General features: G+C 42.8%; 1 long non-coding RNA gene across 1 annotated transcript; it reads left to right on the top strand.

Annotated features, from left to right (window-relative positions):
* On the top strand, window positions 1-1922 carry LOC306923289. The gene is made up of 3 exons (XR_013790012.1): window positions 1-105; window positions 459-941; window positions 1282-1922. It is a non-coding gene; the product is annotated as an uncharacterized lncRNA (long non-coding RNA).
* Window positions 1923-7543: the final 5621 nt, after the last annotated feature.

Raw genomic sequence — 7543 nt, 5'->3', positions numbered from 1 at the left:
TTGGGAACCACTGCGTTACACCACTGCTTTAGTCTGACCTTATTGAACTCTGGAACTCAGACCCGTTAAGGGTCCACATTTGGTTCCACTCGTACACTCTCATCGGTTCTCACAGTGGGGTCAGGGGGCCGCCAGGGGCAATACAGTCATTTTAAGCTTTTATACTTTGGCTATTCAAAAATAGTAGATATACAAGCTCATAGCACGTCACTTCATGTGATGCTATATGAGCTTGTAGATCTGCTATTTTTCTAAAATCTTTGAATTTCAGAAAGATTTTAACTCAAATCTTTGCTTCTGGGGGTCCCTGGAGCAACATATTTTCAGATAGGGGTCAAATCTATATCAATTTGGGGGTCCTTGTTGGCACAAAAGGGTTTGAAAACCACTGCTGTAAAGGGTTCATTTGGACCACTGCTGAGTGTTCCTGGAACCCACTTTGAGAACCACTGGCCTAGCAAAATAAAAACAAAACATCTGCCTTCTCGGTGCCAAATGTGAGATTGCAGAGCAATGCACAGAGCCAGACAGTGTCTTCTTCAACTAACTCCCAAATGAAAGAATAGTATGCAGAATATTAACCTGAGGCAAATACCTACCACCCCTATTTAAGTCTAAAGTTACATTCTCTGTCCTATATTGCAATGTATTGTATTATGGATGTACTGCATTTGAAGGGCCATAAGCAACTGAAATATTGCCAGCGTCAAACTCTAAATCTAACATTAAAAAAAATGATGATATATTCAATGAATCGTTATACAGGACACAAACGGATATGGGAAGTACAAAAACACTTCACCGTCACCAAAATAGGGACAACATGGTTAAAGTTGCTGACATTTTTACCATTTAGCTAATAGAGCTTGCCTGCTTGCTCAGGGGATACATTTAAACTTGACCATGGAGTCAAGATTTGTGTGGGATGTCCCTGTGTCTAGGTGAGAGACATGTCCCTGTGTCTAGGTGAGAGACATGTCCCTGTGTCTAGGTGAGAGACATGTCCCTGTGTCTAGGTGAGAGACATGTCCCTGTGTCTAGGTGAGAGACATGTCCCTGTGTCTAGGTGAGAGACATGTCCCTGTGTCTAGGTGAGAGACATGTCCCTGTGTCTAGGTGAGAGACATGTCCCTGTGTCTAGGTGACCTTTGATGCAATGTAAATGTCTCAATAGAAGAGCAGGGAGACAATACAACCACGCCAATTGTATTAAGTTGTATATCAACCTACTGGGATGTCCCTGTGTCTAGGTGAGAGACATGACCTTTGACCTGTGTCTAGGTGAGAGACATGACCTCTGACGCAATCTAAATGTCTCAATAGAAGAGCAGGGAGACAATACAACCACGCCAATATTGTATTAAGTTATATATCAACCTACTCTACCATACAGAACAGATTGGACAAATTTGCATTTGATAATTCCTTAATTCATTGAAAAGGTTACATAGTGTCGTTTTAAAGTGGTTAAAGACCTATATTTGTCATAACCAGGTTTCTGCAGGACATTGATGATGATAACCATTGTTTGTGAGTCAATTTCATTGTTCTGTGTGGTGTGGCATCATTATTTGCTAGTGTTATAAAACATTTGCACATTGTCTCCTTTACCAACCCATTTGAAAAAAGGATCTACCGCGAGAGTATTACAAGTTTATATCGAGCATATAAGCTTTTCTCTCAATCAATTGATTTATTTTGTGGAGTTGGGATTTAAAATCATATTGCACAAAGCTGAAGGAAGCAAAAATAAATAAGTAAATAAAATCTGCTGGAACTTTTTTAGTATTTGAAGATAAAGACGAGGAACTTTTTTTTAAAAAAGGAACTGATGACTTTTTTTTTCTTGTGTTTTATTTTCCAGAATGAAAATGCTAGGAATGTTTTTTACTGGAGAAATAAAATGCGTTGACTCACTTTTTAAAAAAGAACTGTGGATATACCAGTGTTTTTATTCTGTGTGAGCAGACAAGACGGAGCCAAGCATTAGACACCGTCATATTTCACGTTTGCAGCATTTCCGATTTTAAGTGCACATAACCTCTGTAGGCCAGCTGGATCATTAAAAAAAACTGATTTATATGTAGCTGCGCGCGGGTGTCGAGCACCCAGAAAATAGCCGATCTACAAGCTCACAACGCGTCCCACTGGGAAGCGTTGTGAGCTTGTAGATCACTTGGGTACACTGCCACGAGGCGGCACGTACCCAAGCATAAGTCACTTACAGTAGCTGGGGATCTGCAGCTTTTCTAATAATCGATAAACAAGGGTGGGAAATACCTAGGTAATATTACCTATTTTTTACCTGTACCCAGTGATGTAAATAGGTTTTCAATGTAATGAGTCCCAGGATGCAGGGATGGTCTTTTAGATGAGTCCCAGGGACATTTTATGAGATCCACTTCAACGACATTAGGAGTCATATTTTATACAAATTGCAGCATTTAACTCCCATTTCATTTTATACTGTTACAATGTTGTTATATTCATGTAGAAAACAGAAGAAATTGTTATTATAACTAAAGCTAGCAAAATAAACTAGAATAAAAAAACAGTACAGTAGTACAGTAGTGCATCCTATGGATGCAGAGGTCGTTGTTTTATTGCGTCCCTTAACTATAAACTGCGTTTTGGGATGCAAAATGCACCCTATTTTTATATTCCTGATACACAGTTATCCGGCTCACTGAATTCTTCCTGCACCTATATCCATTAAGCATGAAAAAGCATGTCAGCATGCAGGAGGGGAGAGGAAAAATAAAGAGCCCCTAATCAAGGAAGAGGAGTACCGAGCACTCAAAAATAGTGCAGAGGAAGTAGAGTTAAAACAAATTTTATATGCTACTATACAAATTTGCCAACACATTTTCCGACCAGTTATTGTCTTCATGGTCCCCTAGGACTTTGTGTCGTCCTTTTAGCGGATCTGACTGTACCTCGTGCTGTCTACATTTCTGTCTGATAAAGTATTGAATCAATCAATCAAACCCTGTCCTAGCTGTGCCAATGTTGGCACCTGTGCCCACCCCTGCAGTATACTGTGCACTCCAGTGTCACACACACACACAGCACCATCTCTCCTCTCTCTGGCAGCGTGCCAGGGGGATCCCTGGGGAGAGGAAGACTGACAAAGACGATCCAAGGGCGAGGGCTACAGGCAGGGCATGTCCTAGCAAGTACAGCGAGAAACCTCGTATCTCCATGTTCTAACTTTATGGGTTGTTTTTGTCCCCTCCGCCCTGAAAAGTAACGACTTCCTTGACCACACACTACTGTACCAAACAAAAGCATCGAAAGCAGCACATCTACAAGCTTGAGCTCCCCCCCTCTCTCTCTTCCCCTCTCTCGCTCTCTCTCTTCCCCTCTCCCTCTCTCTCCCTCTCTCTCTCTCTCTCTCTCTCTCTCTCTCTTCCCCTCTCTCTCTCCCCCTCTCTCTCTCTCCCCCCCTCTCTCTCTTCCCCTCTCTCGCTCTCTCTTCCCCTCTCCCTCTCTCTCCCCCTCTCCCTCTCTCTCTCTCTCTCTCTCTCCCTCTCTCTCTCTCTCTCTCTCTCTTCCCCTCTCTCTCTCCCTCTCTCTCTCCCCCTCTCCCTCTCTCTCCACCTCTCCCTCTCCACCTCCCTCTCCCCACCTCTCCCTCTCCACCTCCCTCTTCCTCCCCACCTCTCCCTCTCCACCTCCCCTATCCCTATATGTATCCCTCTTTATGACCCTATATCTCTCTATGTCTCTATATGTCTCTATGTCTGTTCTAAGACACATACATTTATTTAAAAAATGCACTTATGATATATACTGTATGTGTTTTTAAATGGCTTATACTAGAGTACTGATATGTGCCCTAAAAGATTGTTACTGATTTAAAATGGCTATTGATTCCCATTAAATAACCCTTCTACGTGGGGCGTCACCTATTTAAAGGGCCACTTCACCCCTTTTGCAACCACTGCCAGAGGAGACAAGAAACAATTTCCTGGGGTTTTTATGTGGGTATTATGTGTTTTTAGATATTTTAGTATTTCAAAGTGTCCATGGACTCCATGATGTATTATGGGAATTGTAGTCCAGGAAGTTTCTTCAGTCTTGACCCTATTGTTATGATGAATTGAGCATGGTGGACGGTGGACCCTATTGTAAACAAGTGTAATGCTTATGGTGTCGTCCACAGTTAACAGTTTTGTATTGAGTTGTGCTTGAAATGTACTGTAATTATCCAATCTCTTAATAAATACTTCAATCAATCAATCAATATTGTATACTGGAACACCATATCTCCTTCCTGAAGGCCGCAACCTATACTCTCCATACAAGACATGGCCAGTGTTTTGAGGTGATATTCTTTACTAACCTTCGGATGCTGTTATCATACGTGGATGTATAGAGTCTGAAGTGGTTTTCCAACAATCTTTGAACAAATGTTCAGTTGTTCAGCTTATTGTGACTTTAAGGCTACAGACAAACATCCATACCAGGTGCTACTACAGTACTGAAGAACACTCATAATAACAGAAGTAAAGAACAAAAGAAGAATCCGTCTGCTAGCACCGAAAGATCTGAAACGGCGAAGGAAATTGATTTTTTTGTTTTGTTTTCTTATCCACTGATTCAATCTTTCCACAACAAAGGACGGTCTATTACTCATAGGTATACCTGGATGATCTGTTCACTATGAATAGTAATGGGGGATCTGTGTGCCTCTACTGGTGCACCAACAACATTCTCTTCTGTCTTTCTTGTGGTAATGATGAGAGCGTTGTTATCACAGAGAGAGAGAGAGAGAGAGAGAGAGAGAGAGAGAGAGAGAGAGAGAGAGAGAGAGAGAGAGAGAGATGTCTGGCTTTGGTTTTGTGAGATCAGCTATCTGTTATTAAGAGCTGATGACCAGAGACAATGGGTGTGTATATAACATACCTCTCTCTCTCTGGTGTCCTTGAACAGAGTTTAGATCAGGGGTGGGCAACTTTGACGATGGAGAGGGCCACTATATTTCCACACTCACTCCCTAGGGCCATATATTACTGTCGTAGCAAAAATAGCCGATCTACAAGCTCAAAACACGTCGCAGATCGGCTATTTTTGCTCTATGCGAATTGAAATCTTGAAAATTAACATTTTTCATGTAATTTGAAATGCCTTTAATTATACTTGTGTTGAGCATTGAGCTACTAATTTAGACTGCAGTAATTAAAGCGGGTCATGTTTGCATGTTGTGGAATTGTAACAGCTGAAACCAATACTATATCAGTATTCTGACATTAACCTGAGGGCCACATTAAGTGAAGGCCCCCGGGCCGCCAGTTGCCCTTGTATGGTTTAGATGGGCCATCCATGATGTGACCCTTACACACACACTTACATACATAACATGCACAAATGAGGTCCCACATGGCCCATAATAAACACTGACATGGCCTCAGTGCAACGAGTCAACTGCCCATTAACTATCCCCACAAACTGACCTCAGTGCTAATGTATATCTGTAAACAGTGTCCAACTGTCCATGTGGTCCGTTCTATACTGTAGATAACCACTACTACTAGCTTCTGTCAGCATTGTTCTGACTGCACGCACGCACGCACGCACGCACGCACGCACGCACCTCATTCATTTTTAAACAGCAGTGAGAAGTGTAAACCTGTTAAGAGTATCATGAGAGGAGAAGAGGAGATACAATGTTTTGGCTGATTCATGCTGTTCAGAATCTCTTCATCTGACATTCTACCGTTTCTCTCTGAGTCCTTTTTTGAATGGTGCAACCACTCCCTTACGGAGCTATGTGTGTGGGTGGCTGGGTGGGTGGGTGGGAGGGTGGCTGGGTGGGTGGGTGGGTGGCATGGGTGCGTCTGAGCACGAAAACAGCATGGTTGTTTTTCACCACCTGTGCGCAACCTAACACACACACAAACACACATATTAACTGTATATATGATGATTCCGGGTGTGCCAGTACAGTACAGTAGAGGGTACAGTAGAGGGACCCCCACACGGTAACTCTGTCATTTCTCAACCGTTTCGGACGCGGGGCGGCTCGCCGGAATCGGGCCGACACCCTGGGTGCGTTCCTGTGGGTCTGGAATTTCCGGGGAACCCCACACGGAGTTGCACCACTCACTTTTTTATATTGCACTAGCAAACATCCCTATATATATGTATACAGGTGGTACGTATTTCTTACACCAGAGTGTTAATAATTGGAGATGGAAACAATTAAATTCCCTTTCAAGATTGGAGAGGAATGAATAATCTACGGCAAATGGCCTGATGCCGGAAACAATGCTCATTTAGTATACTGAAACTGAATGATTCAACTAAAATTACATATTCATATACTGTATGTCAGCATTCTCACTCAACTGATCCAGAATGTTGTTGTGGCACAAGCTGCTCTCCAACCTCCCAAAATGATCACATCTCTCCCCGACTCTGTTGGTTAGTTCAGCTAACCGTCTGTCCCTTCCTTCTGTACCTCTCCATCACCCAGGCCAAAAGCTCCATGCAAGGCTACACTCTTCTCCCTCCTGGCTGGCTCCATCCTTAGTCTACAGACATAAACCGTTTGCTTGACCACACAAATGCCAAGAATGTTATTTAGACAGCATGTTGTTTAGACAGATGCTACATTAGGGTTGATGTTTACCCATGCATGCCCTAGTCGTCACTGTGTAGCACTTCATTTGGTTTTCCTTTGCACTCTATTTATGCGACCGTTTCCTCGGCCATTTATTGACTACAGTTCATGCCATTTTTACTCTGCTTTAGCACTTTGTAAATTGCTCTGGATAATAAGAGCAATACCTAAATTCAATTGTATAACTTTACCGCCTAGACACGCTCGTGACCTTATTGTAATTTAAACTATACACATATTGAAAAGTATTGAGGGATTGTTCAACAGCATGAATATAGACGTACGGCTCTGGACCAACATGAAGAATGACTTCATCTGTAATCGTATTTGCCTCAGTGTGATGTCGGTGTTATTCCAAAGCCTACTGACCTCATTCCCACTATCTATATGAGACTGGACGTTAGCCAGACAGTCACTCACTGACCACTATGAGGAGCACACTGGAACGAACGCACGCGCGCGCGCACACACACACACACACACACACACACACACACACACACACACACACACACACACACACACACACACACACACACACACACACACACACACACACACACACACACACACACACACACACACACACACACACACACACACACACACACACACACACACACACACACACACACACGTCTGATTTTTCAAAGGCACATTGTTTTCCACTGAGACTGGGTGACAAAGTACCAAGTATCATGACCTATCCCTGGCTACTTATTGGCTGGGAACCAAATGAACTCTGAGTGTGTATAAATGGAACCAAATGAACCCATGAGTGTGTACAAATGGAACCAAATGGGTCAAATGGGTCCATTTGGTTCCATTTTGTACACACTCAGAGTGATGGGGGCCAAACTGGCCTCAGTGGTTCTCAACCTTTTCAGGCTGTTTCAGGCAAAGATAAACAGAAAAACA

Source organism: Electrona antarctica, assembly GCF_951216825.1.
Source record: "Electrona antarctica genome assembly, chromosome: 5".
NCBI classification, from domain to species: Eukaryota; Metazoa; Chordata; class Actinopteri; order Myctophiformes; family Myctophidae; genus Electrona; species Electrona antarctica.
The sequence above is the reverse complement of the archived record's forward strand: the minus strand, read 5'-3'. Positions and strand labels throughout refer to the sequence as shown.